We start from the raw sequence: 15,529 nt of genomic DNA on the forward strand, positions 1-15,529 counted from the left end.
AGATCAGAGGAAAGCAAAGAAGAAAATTCCTAATCAAATATTGGGGGAAAGAAAAAAAGGAAAGAAAATTCCCGATCAAAGATCGGAAGAAAACAAAAGAAATATATAGAAAGGTCCTTGGACCTGACAATATTTGAACAATATAGAATTGTCACCCCCAAATAAGGAAAGAAAGGAAACCACGACCCGAAGTGGTCCTCTTCCTTTGATTGCCAACCAAAATCCTGTGCGCTAGTGACTTGCTCGCCCCGCACTAAACAAAAACAGAAAAGGAAAAAGGCCCAAACACTCAGAGCCAAATTCCTCACCAAAACACCATTCCCGAAAAAGTCCTATTGATCCGTGATCACGCATGTAATCTTTGATTTGATAGGAAATGATTTGCAAAATTAAGTCATGACATATCTATGGTTCAAAATTAGGATAAAACACTTACCTGTGTGAGATTGATACACTTCGAGTGATTTTCTTCTATTCTGTTGGGCCCGGTGTTTCCTCTAAATGGTCGTTTAGGAACGAACGCTAACATCCGAAATATCATTTATGGTTATGAGAAAATTTCATCAGCATACTCTCCTTCCCTAATAGACACATTGTTTTTCATCAAAAAATCATATATTGCTCTGATCGGTTGGAGGTTTTGTTTCTTTACTAAAGCATGCTCGCATTTTAGTGAAAGAACACCAAGACTATTTAGTCTCACAAAAGAAAGAACTACTTAGGTCTGAGGTCCTCATCACAAATGGAGGATACGTAGGAGCAAAAGCCTCACTTTTGTCGACCACCCCACCTTTTGCTATCATGACCCAAGAGTCTGGTAGCATGCGGAGACGCCTTCCGGTTATCCACACCTCATCATTCAGAGACCCCAAGTTCGATGGACAAACAGAGGCCAATGTGGTCATCTGCACCCTTTCTGGAGATGTCAGCATCTCCCGGTAGAGACTATTTTAGTCTCGCACATCACAAAAGAAAGAACTACATAGGTCTGAGTTCCTCATCACAAATGGAGGATACGTAGGAGCAAAAGCCTCGCTTTTGTCGACCACCCCAACTTCTGTTATCGTGACCTGTGAGTTCGATGACATGCGGTGATACACAAGTGATTATCTGCACAAACGATTTCTGTTGATCCTAACCCGTGAAGTTAGGTGGCAGACAGAGATACCCAAGTGATTATCCGTATAAACACTATTTCGCTATCCGTCAGACTCAAAGTACGGTAGCATGTAGAGACTAACGTCATCTTCTGCACCCATTGTCAATCAGGGGCCAACGAACCCGTCGACTTGCAGAGACTTACGTCGTCTTCCGCGCTTTCTGTCATCCTGACCCGTGAAGTCAGGTGACGTACGAAGATACCCAAGCGGTTATCCGTACAAACGGCTTTTGTCATCTTGACCCGTGAAGTCAGGTGACGTGTGGAGATACCCAAGCGGTTATCCGTACAAATAGTTTCTATCATCTTGACCCATGAAGTCAGGTGACATGCAGGGGTATAGTATAGTTATCTGCACCTTTCATCAACCAGGGGCAAACGAGCCCGTTGATGCGCAGAGACTAACATCATCTTCTGCACCTTTTGTCATCCAGGGACAGCGAGTCAGGTGGCAGGCGAAGATACCTTATGGTCATCCGCACCTTTCGTCAACCGAGGCGAACAAATTCGACGATATCAGGATGATGTTGGTCGTTCGATTCTGATTATTTTCAAAAATTTTGCAGGTTTACTCTAGTCGTCTGGAGACATTCAAGCCCAACAATGCATGAGATTCTTCTTTGCTGGGCGGGGACGATCAAGTTCGATAGCCCGTGGAAACGTCGTGGTTATCCCATTTTATCGCTTTCAAGACACTGAAGTTTTGTTGATGATTATGATGCCTTTTCTTTCTTTCTGAATGACAGATTCCACTGGTTGGGATATTGACCGGCCGAATGATGTTCCGCTCGAACAAAATTAGTGTCTTATCTTTACTTCGCTTTTATCACCAATAAAAGATAAGTAAAGAGGGGCAACCGTCATACGCTAATTTCGTCTGGGGACCATTTTTTGGTGGCATACAACCTTCGCTTGACCGCCTCGAGGTACTTAACACCAATCGTTAGGTAATCTGTAAAGTTTCGTGACATTCCAGAAGTCGAAAAGAAACACTGTTGCGCAATCTGTAAAGTTCCGCAACATTCCGGAAGTCAAAAAGAGCATTATTGCGAAATCCGTAAAGTTCCGCAACATTTCAGAAAGAAAATGGGTGTCGTTACGTAATCCATAAAGTTTCGTAACGTTTCGGAAAGGAATCAGCAAAAAACACAAAAAGGGGTGTATTTAGTAAAAAAGGGGTGCAAATAGCATCCAAGCCTACTTGGGCCTTCCAGGGGGTTCCAACAGAAGGTGGTGCCTTCTGGTGGAAGCAACCAAGTTCGCCTGGGCGAGCTGGGCGGCAACCACCTCCCTCTTTTCTCCTATAAATAGGGGAAAGAGGGCAGAGTAAATGGTTCAGTCCTTCTGGTATTTTAGGATTCTCTCGAAATTAGTGAGGAAAATTGTTTCCGTGGAAAAAATCCAAATCGAGGTGCTTCCGTAATGCTTCCGAGACGTTTTCGTGAGCGATTTCGTCAAGAATCTTCACTGTTCTTCATTGTTCTTTGTCGTTCTTCGATCTTCAACCGGTAAGTTCCCGAAATCGAATCTTTCAATTCATTCTATGCACCCTTAGTGGTCCCCACTTGTTTCGCGTACTTTTATTTTCATTTCGTTTGTTTTCTGTACCCCCTTTTAACGTGCTTTAACCATTTATTTAAGTCGTTTTCTCACCTAATAAATAATAAAATGAATTTCAATTGATCATTTGTGTTGTAATTTTGTTTAATCACTGTTAAAATAAAATTCAACCAATCGTTCACGCTGTAACCACAGTTAAACCAAGAAAAGGCAAAATATTAATAAAATAATCAAAATATACTGAAAAATAATAATAAAATAATCAAAATATCTTTAAATAAAATAACCGAAAAAATCAATCGAACGTTTTTCTTTGGAAGTTTCCTTGAATGAATTGACTAATAACCAAATTGAAACTAAGGCTAAAATCAACTCACAAATCAAGCTTTATCCGCAAAAATCACTAATGACCGTTTTAAGTTCCAATGCCTTAAATGGTCCTCTTTGCTTTTATTGGTTAACATGGACCATTCAAAAGCATAAAATCAACATGTAACTTTACCACTTTTGCAAGAACTACGTAGGACTGATTTCCTCATCGCAATTGAGGATACGTAGGAGCAAAAGCCCCGCTTTTGTCGACCAAAAAACAAGATATCGTTAATGGTCTAACGCCTTAACGTTTCTCTCCATGGGAGGAAAATGCGCGGAGTCGCCACCAACGTTTATTCGAGGAAAATGTTAGAAAAACCGGAAAAGGTGTGGTCTGCGAACTTTAAGTGTGAATGGTTCGGGAGTTGTATTTATGCACGGGGAAGGTATTAGCACCCCACGCGTCCGTCACAAGGGACGGAAGCCTTTAATCAAGTGTGCAAATATGACTTCAATTTGTTTTATTTTCCCTTTTACGTTTTTATGTCTTTTTATGCCTTTTTGTATTTTTTATCTTTTTTTGGTCGACAAGGGTGTTTCCCTTGCTCCTACGTATTCCTCAATTGTGGTAAGGAAATCAGACCTATGTAGTTCTTCATTGGTTAAGTTGTTTTTATCCTTTTTTGCAAGATATATTGTGACCAAACAAAAAGTCGTTTAAGGCGTTGGACCATTTGAACGACCTTTTGATTCTTTTGAAGGGAGAGAAACATTAAGGCATTGGACCGTTAATGATATCTTGGTTTTTGAAAGTAGTGACAAAGTTACATGTTGACTCTAGGCTTTTGAAAGTCCACGTTAACCAATAAAAGCAAAGAGGACCGTTTAAGGCGTTGGACCTTAAAATGGCTTTTAGGTGATTTTTATGGACAAAGCTTAACTTGTGAGTTGATTTTAGCCTTAGTTTCACTTTGCTTATTAGTCAATTCAATTAATAAAAATCCCAAAGAAAAGCGTCCGATTGATTTTTTTTGTTATTTTATTCAGATATATTGATTATTTTATTATTATTTTGCCTCTTTTGGTTTTAAACGTGGTTACGACGTGAAAGATTGGTTGAATTTTATTTTAACAGAGATTAAACGATATTACAACTCAAATGATCGGTGGAAATTCATTTTATTATTGATTAGGCGAAAAAATGCTTAAATAAATGGTTAAAGCACGTCAAAAGGGGGTACGGAAAACAAACAAAATGAAAATAAAAGCACGCGAAACAAGTGGGGACCACTAGGGGTACATAGAATGAATTGAAAGGTTCGATTTTGGGAACTTATCGGTTGAAGACCGAAGAACGAACGAAGAACGATGAAGAACGGTGAAGAATCTTCACGAAATCGCTCACGGAAACGTCTCGGAAGCGTTATGGAAGCGCCTCGACATGGATTTTCTTCATGAAAATAATTTTTCACACTAATTTCAAGAGAATCCTAAATACCAAAAGGGCTGAACGAAATTACTCTGCCCTTTTTCCCCAATTTATAGGGGAAAAGAGGGAGGTGGTTGCCACCCAGCTCGCCCAGGCAAGTTGGGTTGCTTCCACCAGAAGGCACCGCCTTCTATTGGAACACCTTGGAAGGCCTAAGTGGGCCTGGTTGCTATTTGCACGCCCTTTTTTACTAAATACACCCTCTTTTACTTTTTTTGCTGATTCTTTTTCTATAACGTTACAAAACTTGACAAATTACGTAACGACACTTATTTTCTTTCCGTAATGTCGCGAAACCTTGCGGATTGCGCAATAATCCCTTTTTTGACCTCTAGAATGTTGCGGAACTTTACAGATTGTGCGACAATGCTCCCTTTCAACTTCCGACATGCCGCGGAACTTCACGGATTACCTAACAATGGGTGTTAAGTACCTCGAAGTGGTCAAACAAAGGCTGCAGGCTATCAAACAATGGTCCCCGGACGAAATTAGGGTATGACAGTTGCCCCTCTTTACTTATCTTTTATTGGAGATAAAAGCGAAGTAAAGATAAGACACTAATTTCGTTCAAGCGAAACATCATTCGGCCGGCAAATATCCCCACCAGCGGAACCTGTCATTCAGAAAAAAAAGGCATCGGAAGCGTCAACAAACTTCAACGTCTTGAAAGCGACAAAGTGGGACAACCACAACACTTCCCTACGCCATTGCACTCGATCGTCCCTGCCCAGTAGAAAAGAATCTCGTGCGTCGTTGGGCTTGAATGTTTCCGGACGACGAGAGTAAAACCTGCAAAAATTTTGAAAATAATTAGAACCGAATGACCAACATCATCCTAATACCGTCGAATTTGTTCCCCTCGATTGATGAAAGGTGCGGATGACCATAAGGTATCTTCGCCTGCCACCTGACTCGCTGTCCCTGGATGGCAAAAGGTGTAGAAGACGATGTTAGTCTCTTCGCGTCAACGGGCTCGTTTTCCCCTTGTTGACGAAAGGTGCGGGTGACCATACGGTAACCCCGCATGTCACCTGACTTCACGGGTCAGGATGACAAAAGGTGCAGAAAACGATATTAGTCTCCACGCGTCAACGGGCTCGTTTGCTCCTGGTTGATGAAAGGTGCGGGTAACCATAAGGTAACCCCGCATGTCACCTGACTTCACGGGTCAGGACGACAAAAGGTGCAGAAGACGATGTTGGTCTTTGCGCACTATCGTGCTTTGAGTCTGATGGATAGCGAAAGAATGTTTATACGGATAACTAACCACTTGGGTATTTCCGCCTGCCCCCTAACATCACTGGTTAGTATTGACGGAAATTGTTTGTGCGGAGAAATTACTTGTGTATCTTCGCACGTCACTTGACTTCAGGGTCAGTATGAGTGAAATTGTGTGTGCGGAGAAATTACTTGTGTATCTTCGCACATCACCTGACTTCAGGGTTAGTTTGACAGAAATTGTCTATGCGGAGAAATTACTTGTGTATCTCCGCACGTCACCTGACTTCAGGGTCAGTATGACAGACAGCGCGGAAGACGACGTAAATCTCTGCGTGTCAACGGGCTCGTTGGCCGCGATTGCAAAGGGTGCAGTAGACGATGTTAGTCTCTGCATGTTATCATGCTTTGAGTCTTACGGATAGCAAAAGAGTGTTTATACGGATAACCACTTGGGTATTTCCGCCTGCCCCTTAACTTCACGGGTTAGTATTGGCAGAAATTGTCTGTGCGGAGAAATTACTTGTGTATCTCCGCACGTTACCTGACTTCTAGGTCAGTATGACAGGAAGTGTGGGGCGGCTGACAAAAGCGAGGCTCTTGCTCCTACGTATCCTCAATTGGTGACGAGGAACTCAGACCTACGTAGTTCTAGCTAAAAAAGTGTGAGACTGAAATAGTCTCTATCGGAAGATGTTGACATCTCCGGAAAGGGTGCAAATGACCACATTGGTCTTTGCTTGTCAATCCGACTTGGGGTCTCCGAATGATAAGGTGCGGATAACCGTAAGGTGTCTCCGAATGCTACTGGACTCTCGGGTCGCTGGATAGCTAAGGGTGTGTGCGGGTTACCGTCGGGTGTCTCCGCATGCCACCGGACTCTTGGGTCAAAGTAGCAAAAGGTAGGGTGGTCGAGAAAAGCAGCGCTTTTGCTCCTACGTATCCTCAATTTGTGATGAGGAACTCAGACCTACGTAGTTCTTGATAACTATGAGACTAAAATAGTCTCGGTGTTTTTTTCACTAAAATGCGAACATGCTTTAGTAAAGAAACAAAACCTCCAACTGATCAGAGCAATGTGTCTATTGGGGAAGGAGAGTATGCTGATGAGATTTTTTCATAACCATAAATGAGATTTTGGATGTTAGCATTTTTGTTTCTAAACGACAATTTAGAGGAAACACTGGGTCCAACAAAAATAGAAAAAAGTCACTCACAGTGTATCAATCTCACACAGGTAAGCGTTTCATCCTAATTCCGAACCATAGATATGTCATGACTTGATTTTGCAAATCATTTCCTATCAAATCAAAGATTACATGCGTGATCATGGATCAATAGGACTTCTTCTTGGGAATGGGGTTTTTTGGTGGGAAATTTGGCTTTGAGTGTTTTTGGCCTTTTCCTTTTCTGTTTTTGTTTAGTGAGAGGCGAACAAGTCACCGACGCACAGGATTTTGGTTGGCATTCAAAGGGAGAGGACCACTTTAGGTCGCGTTTTCCTTTCTTTTCTTGTTTACTTGGTGACAATTCTGTATTGTTCAGATATTGTCTAGTCCAAAGACCTTTCTACATATTTCTTCTGTTTTCTTCCGATCATTGATCGGGAATTTTCTTTCTTTTTCGCTTTCTCCCACTCTTAGATTGGGAATCTTCTTCTTTTGCTTTCTTCTGATTTTTTGACTGGGAATTTTCTCCTTTTGGTTTCTTCTGATTTTTTTGATCGGGAACTTTCCTTCATTGTTTTCTTTTCTTTTGAGGGCAAGGATGGGCATTCTCACCCTGGGTCAAGGTTTATGGTGATTTGGGATTTTGGCTCAAGGCTTGTAGAATGGATGGACATGATATATGTCAGAGCGTTGGTTTGGCCAGCGGTTCAGGGATAAAGGGGATGTCCCACATTATTTCCATGACACACATGCAACAATGATGATTAAGAAATTTTATGCAAAACTGGTCATGCATGCACCCATGTGGACACTCAAGCATCAAGTTTTTATGGTCATGTGACACTAGGGCTCAAGATTCATTTTCCCTATTTAAGTCAACCCAGTGTTTCCAAAACATGTTCTTTTATCAATTCATGCATTCATTCGAGTCTATTTTGGGCGTTCGGGAAAATTTTCACAGCATTCACCCTTCAGGTGTATACACATTTTTTTTCAAAAACTGGTTATGATCAATGAATCTTTTTTCAAAGAAAATCTGGAAGTTATTTCTCTTCAAAAGCATGTTGGCTTTTCAGCTAGACAATTTATTTTTCTTTTTCTCTTTTTTTTTCTTTTTCTATTAAGTTATTATCATTTGTTTATTTCTTTTTTTCTTAAAAAGTCGTGCAGATGAGAGCGCACACTGCCTACTCACGTCAAACCACAAGGTAAACAAAAAACATGCAATGGTAGGTCGCAATAAAAATAGTGACGAAATAACTGAGAGCCATAACGCCAAACTCTAGCAGAAACAGAAACAATAACTAAAAGAAGTAATTTTAATAACAACCAAACAATAACTAAAAGCAATAATGTTAATAACAAAAAGTGCGGCGACCTTGGTCACGCGGCTCCGCTCCCTCCCAAGAAACCGAGTAGGTTAGTCATATCTTCATCCATATGGGACTCATCCACCTCACCCGAGGATCCTGCATGCTCTTCCCCTGCCTGGGCATCGCGCCAATCTCCAGGCCATGCGACCTCAGCCCCAAACTGCTCCGGGGTAGAGACAATAATGTATCTGCACCTGTCCGCGGTGGTTGACTGCCTGCTGGCGAACCAAATGCTGTAAATAACGCTCTATGCCCAGTGACCCTACTGGATCGGCCTGCCGAGGTGGTGGTGGTGGCCTGATGTGCGTCACCCTGCGCCTGCCTAGGCGTGCAGTACTTCTCGATGAAGGCTCAAGTGATCGGCGGTCGGATTACCTTACTAGGGGTGACGGGAACTACGTAGGACTGGCAGAGGCCTGTGATCAGCGCCGGGAACCCTAGGGCCCTTTTGGACTTATCTGGGTCCAGAGGGTGCCTAGTAGGCGCCATACCTGCAAACAAATAAATGGCATCAGCAATCACCTGGGCCACGTGGACGCTCATCCGTGTTAGGATGGCACACACCAACTGGCACTTAGGCAAAGGATGGCCTAGGGTTAGCAAAAACCAAAATCCCATGAGTGCTTGCATTCTTAAGTGAGGGGGAGAAGTTCCTTGGGTGAAAACTGCACTCCCCCTCTCTTTTTAAACCATCTCGTGCAGGGGGGTGCTTGCCCAGGAGAGCTAACCCATTATCATTATTTTTTTAAAAAAAAAACAAAGGTACACTCTCTCTATGGGTCGACGTTCTCTTACTCGAAACCCCTAGGGTAAATTAGGCATCTGACCATCACCTTAAAGAAACAACAACAATAATAAGTAGGAATTTGAAGGATACTAGGCTGCCTCCCAGTAGCGCTTCTCGCTTGTCCAGATCTGGACGTGGGACGACGATTTGTTGATCATGGGCCTAGCCTCCACTCGTGCCTGTCCCCAACTACCTGAAAGCAGGAAGTGACATTGCGCAGCAAATCGTTGCCGCGTTACCGCTTACCTCGATTCGTCTCTGTTTTGGATTTGGCTCGGTATTTGACTATTGCTTAAAACGATCTTGTCCTTTTCACAAGATAACAAATATGCATGTGTATGTGTATGCATGTGTGTTTTCAAATGCAATAATATCTTAGCAAAAGCTTGTTGGGTTCAACTTCAATTAAGCGCTCGGGGCATCCTATGGACTGAGCGAAAAGGCTCAGGTCATCAAATACTACACATCTTTTAAAGCACAAAGCGAGGATCGGAACCTCAACCCTACGTTCTTTTGAAAGACTACGATGAGAAAATTACAGAGGACATGAATCCCTGGGGGAAACCAAGAAGAACACACAAAAATAAAAACAAGCAACGACTTCCTTAATTGCCCCAGATCTTAAGCGTAGTATCGCTTGACAACGTCGGAGTTCACGGGTGAGGGTAGCTCCTCGACATCCATGTTGGCGAGCACCAGGGTCCCTCCGGAGAAATCCCTTTTTACAACGAAAGGCCCTTCGTAGTTCGGGGCCCACTTTCCTCTATTGTCTTTCAGAGCTTGGGAGACTTTTTTCAACACCAAGTCCCCTTCACTGAACCTGCGCGAGCGTACCTTCTTGTCAAAAGCATTCTTCACTCGTTTCTGATATAAACGCCTGTGGCTCATGGCGGCCAAATGCTTGCCTTCTATGAGATTAAGCTGATCGAAACGTGCCTGAGCCCACCTCGATTCCTTTAATCCGGACTCCGCCAAGATTCTTAATGACGGGACTCCGCCAAGATTCTTAATGATATTCTTATTGGTTGCCTCCACTACTCTGTTCATCTTTGGTCTGTAGGGTGTGGAATTGTGATGTTGGATCTTAAACTCCTCGCACATTTCCCCCATCATCTTGTTATTCAAGTTGGTGCCATTGTCCATGATAATCTTCCTCGGCAAACCATACCGGCAAATAATCTCCCTCTTAATGAACCTGACCACCACACTCCTGGTGACGCTAGCGTACGACGTGGCTTCGACCCACTTAGTGAAGTAATCGATCGCCACTAGGATGAAACAGTGTTCGTTCGCAGCTTTGGGCTCTATAGCCCCAATCACATCTATTCCCCACATAGAAAACGACCATGGTGCGACCAAAACATTCAGAGGCAAGGGCGGAGCGTTGACATTGTCTGCAAACGTCTGGAATTTGTGACACTTCCTCACATGGAGACAACAATCGCTCTCCATGGTGAGCCAATAGTGACCCGCCCTTAAGATCTTCCTAGCCATGGCATGCCCGTTAGCGTGCATACCAAAAGAGCCCTCATGGACCTCCCCCAGCATGCTCTCAGCTACCTTAGCATTCACGCAATGTAGTAGAACCATGTCATGGTTTCTCTTGTATAGTATGCTTTCACTCAAGAAGAAGTCAACCGCCAATCTCCTCAAAGTCCTATTGTCATTATTGGAAGCCTCTGATGGGTACTCTTTGCTTTCAACGTATCGCTTGATATCGAAATACTAAGGCTTATCATCCCGCTCTTCTTCCACCAGACAACAATGTGCGTGTCTACCACGACACCTGAACTCAATGTACGGTAGGTCTCCATGCGGTGTCAGCTCGAACATGGACGCTAAAGTGGCAAGCGCATCCGCCATTTGATTTTCCTCTCGGGGAACGTGATGGAAGGAGATCTCATCAAAGAAACCAGCCAATTCCATGATATAGGCCTTGTAGGGTATCAGCTTGTGGTCTCTAGTTTCCCATTCCCCTCTCAACTGGTGAATCACCAGCACCGAGTCTCCATACACCTTGAGTAGCTTGACGTTGAAGTCAATTGCTGCCTAGACGCCCAGAGCGCATGCTTCATATTCAGCCATGTTATTGGTGTAGTCAAACCCCAGCCTGGCTGTGAAAGGTATACAATGATTGTCCGAAGAGACCAATGCTGCCCCAACGCAATGGCCTAGAACGTTTGATGCTCCATCAAACCACACGATCCACTTGTCCCTGTCCTCGTCTAGTTTTTCCTCAAACAAGGCCATGATGTCCTCATCCGGGAACTCGGGATGCATCGGTTGATAGTCGTTGAGAGGCTGCTCAGCCAAATAATCCGCCAAGGCACTTCCCTTTATTGCCTTTTGGGTGACATAGACTATATCGAACTCGGATAACAAAACCTTCCACTGGGCGATCCGCCCTGTCAGAGCAGGCTTCTCAAAGATGTACTTGACCGGGTCCATTTTGGATATCAACCAGGTGGTATGGCTTATCATGTACTGTCTTAGACGGTGGGATGCCCAGACTAAAGCACAACACTTTCTTTCCAGCAGGGAGTAGTTCATCTCACAGGCTGTGAACTTCTTACTCAAGTAGTAGACGACGCGCTCTCTTTTCCTAGACTCGTCATGTTGCCCCAGCATACACCCCATTGACTCGTCCAAAATTGTCATATACAAGATGAGAGGTCTTCTGGGAACCGGCGGCATAAGCACGGGAGGGTTCATGAGGCACTGTTTGATTCTTCCAAACGCCTCTTGACAGTCCTCGTTCTAGCGTATGGATTGGTTCTTGCGTAAGAGCTTGAACAACGGCTCACAGATAGCGGTGAGCTGTGATATGAATCTGGCAATGTAGTTCAAACGCCCCAGGAAACCTCGGACCTGCTTCTCGGTACATGATTCTAGCATTTCAAGGATGGCTTTCACCTTTTCGGGGTCCACCTCTATCCCCGAAGGTGCACTTAGCGGGGTTTAACCTCAATCGATACTTCCTAAGCCTTTCGAACAACTTCCACAAGTTGACAAGGTGTTCCTCCTCGGTTTTAGACTTCACCAAAGGTTTAGGCTTTCTAAGACCTTCCTCATCTGTGGATTGCATGCATATGTGCTGCTCTTCACCCCTCTCATTGCCGACTTCTAGCCGGCCTTGGTCTATCATTTGTTGCAATAGGTCTCCTACTGCTAAACATGCTTCCATGTTATGTGGCGCATCGGGATGCATCAAACAGGAATCTTTCTTATGCCCCCCGCGGGGAATTATGCCCCCTTTTTGTAGGGCCTCGTAGATAAACCTTTTGGGGGTCATCACATCCTTCAAAGGTTTGGACCTGCGCGGCCTACCCGACTCGATGGCATTAACAGCTCCCCCTCCATGATTGGCAAGCAGGTTTGTCTTTACGTTGGGCCAGTCCTCTTGAAACGTCAGCCATCCGGCTTCTATCAAACTTTGGACCTTGCGTTTGAAGGCCATGCACTGTTCGGTTGAGTGGCTCGGGGTTCTCCCATGGTATGCGCAGGTTGCATTAGGGTTATACCACTTTGGGAAAGGAGGCTGGTGGATCCTTCCGGGAGATATCACAGCCATCTGACTGGCGACGAGGGATGGCAAAAGGTCTTCATACGTCATTGGGATCGGGGTGAATTCTTGAGTTGGCCTCGGGGGAAAGTTCCTTATCGCGTTGGAATCGACACCAAAGTGGGCATTGCCGGCCGGGCGAGTCGGGGTTGGAGCCGGAGCTTGGAGGGCCTCCCTCTGGATAGGCGCGGGCGCCCTAGGTTGTATGGGCACTGAGTTGAAGGGGTCTCTGGCACGAGCTGAGAAGCTCGGGTGATGTTGCGCATATTGGTGGGTACCGTGGGAGATCTGCGGCAGCTTGACCCATGCAGGCGTTGAAGTGACAACATGGGTATCTCCTTCCTTCCTCTTTGCCCCAGCTGCTCCGATCCTCCTAGCATTGGTACCTGTGGAGGAGATGTAATCAAACTTCCCTCTCTTCAAGCCCACTTCGATCCTTTCCCCGGCGAATACCAAGTCTGCGATGCTGAAGAGCATGTAGCCCACTAATTTCTCATAGTAAAACACAGGCAAGGTGTCTACCATCATGGTAACCATTTCCTTTTCGACCATGGGAGGGGCTACTTGCGCTGCCAGGTCCCTCCAACACTGAGCGTACTCTTTAAAGGACTCTCTTTCCCTTTTAACCATGTTCTGCAGCTGAGTCCGATCAGGAGCCATATCAGAGTTGTACTGATACTGCCTAAGGAAGGCGGTAATCAGATCCTTCCAAGTGCGGATGCGGGAAGCTTCTAGATTAGTGTACCAGATGACCGCTGCCCCAGCCAAGCTATATTGGAAGAAGTGCATCAACAACTTCTCATCCCTGGAATACGCCCACATCTTGTGACAATACATTTTAAGATGGTTCTTAGGACAAGTCGTCCCTTTGTACCTATTGAAATCAGGTACCTTGAATTTCGGGAGGATGACGACGTCCGACACTAAGCAAAGATCAGTTATGTCCGTGAACGGATAGTCACCAAAGCCTTCAACAGCCCTCAATCTCTCTTCGATGAGATTGAGTTTCCTCTTTTCTTCTGCTGCCAGGGGTGGCCCTCCTGCGGACAAAAATATTGGCTGTATTGGGTGGTTTCAAGGTTCTCCCGTGAGGTTGGGCGGAGGTAGTGCATTGGGTGCCGACCCCTCGACGGGGAACGGGGAGTAGGAATCGATGTCTCCCTGGGCATGCTCTCGACAATCCTCCTGGACCTCGTCCGACTGTCGAGGAGGCTCCCCTTCAAGGATGGGGGGAGGGACATAACCCGCGTCATCATGTATGACTAGTGGTGTGTAATTAGGTGGTAATCCATAACGGTAAGCCACTCAGTTGTATCCCGGATGGGGGTTGCTGATGTGCCCCAGTGTGATTCTTTCTCGTCCTACCATGTTTGGGATTGGTGCGCGGTAGTTGGGAGAGTTGGGTCTGCTTCGACAGCCGAACTAACAGCGGCGGCGGTGGCCGCGTTATTCTCCATTAGTTGTCTCATTCCTAGCATGGCATCCATCATGGAAGCCATTTGCTCTTTCAAAGTCGACATGTCGGCTTTCATCTGTTCCTGTACTTCCTCTTGGTCAGTCATCATCCTAGATTTGGATCTGGTGTGATAGGGATGTCATGGGGCACTCTTAGTTATGGCGTTTTTCCTAAAAAAACAAACGTGAGGAGTACGTAAAAAAAATGAATGTATCCTAGAGATAAAATGTGGGAGTGATTTGATTTGCACTGATTTTGGGGTAAAAATGCAGGATAAACTCATTTTATTCTGAAAGTTATAACTATTCAAGATCTGAGTGATAATACAAACTTCTTAGCGATTCCTAATTATATGGGTCATCAAGTCTATTGATCGAGGCCGTACCCGAATCAAATAAACATTAAAATGTAGTAACTAGGAAGTGATCCTAGGTCGTTTCCCAACGAGCAGTGACAAGCCAAATGTTCATAATATACTTGCAGTAACAGTAACAGTAACGATGGGGGGGGTGGGGGGGGTTGTTTGCTTTTGTAAATTAAACAGCGAATATATGTGAATTAGAAAATATCAGAATTAAAACACGTTGCTTCCCCTTGATTCACAAGCAAGTCTCTTATCCTAGATTACGAGAGTTTATCCTTTATCAGTTTAACCACTTAATCCAACCCTAAATTAAATTACTAAGCGAAATTCAACATAAGGCATTCATTATGTGATTAAGCATCACATACACCAATTACTCATAAACGATCATTAAGCTTGAACGTAAATTAAGCGCAGAGACAATTAATCAAGCACTAAGCATGCATGAATTAAAAGCAACAAATTCAAAGTAATTAGTGAAGAGGAAAAACTAAACAGAATTTAACAGTAATAATAGAACCTCAAAGAGAACTGTGCTTGATCCTCAAGGGAAAACAACGCTGCGGACTTAGCCTTCCATTAATCAAATAGAGAATGAAATTTTATTGATAAAACTAAAAGTCTGAACTGGAATTGAAAAAAAAACGAAAATAAAAGAGAAAGAGAAGAGAGACTAAAACTAAAAACGAAAAATAGAAGAGAGAGAGGAGAGAGAGAGAGTCTCCCGCGAGGGAGAGAGGGCGTCCCTAAACTAGAACCTTGGTGCTGTTATATAGTTTTTTTCAGCCCCAAAGCTTACAAATATGTTTTAAATCCAAGCCCATAAGTAAAATCAAATCAAATCTAGATAAGATAAGATAAGATAAGATCTAGATGAAATAATATCTAGATGAGATCAAATCTAAATAATATCTAGATAAGATAAGATCTAATTTTATAGAATAAATTAGTTTGCCCTCTTCAAGTCCAAGCCCAATTCTAGATTCAAGCCCAATGCTAGATTCAAGCCCAATGCTTCATTAATTCCTGAAATTAGATTAAAAACATCAAATTAGCTGAATGGGCCCAAATAATAAAACT

Source organism: Glycine max, chromosome 2, assembly GCF_000004515.6.
Source record: "Glycine max cultivar Williams 82 chromosome 2, Glycine_max_v4.0, whole genome shotgun sequence".
Lineage (NCBI taxonomy): Eukaryota > Viridiplantae > Streptophyta > Magnoliopsida > Fabales > Fabaceae > Glycine > Glycine max.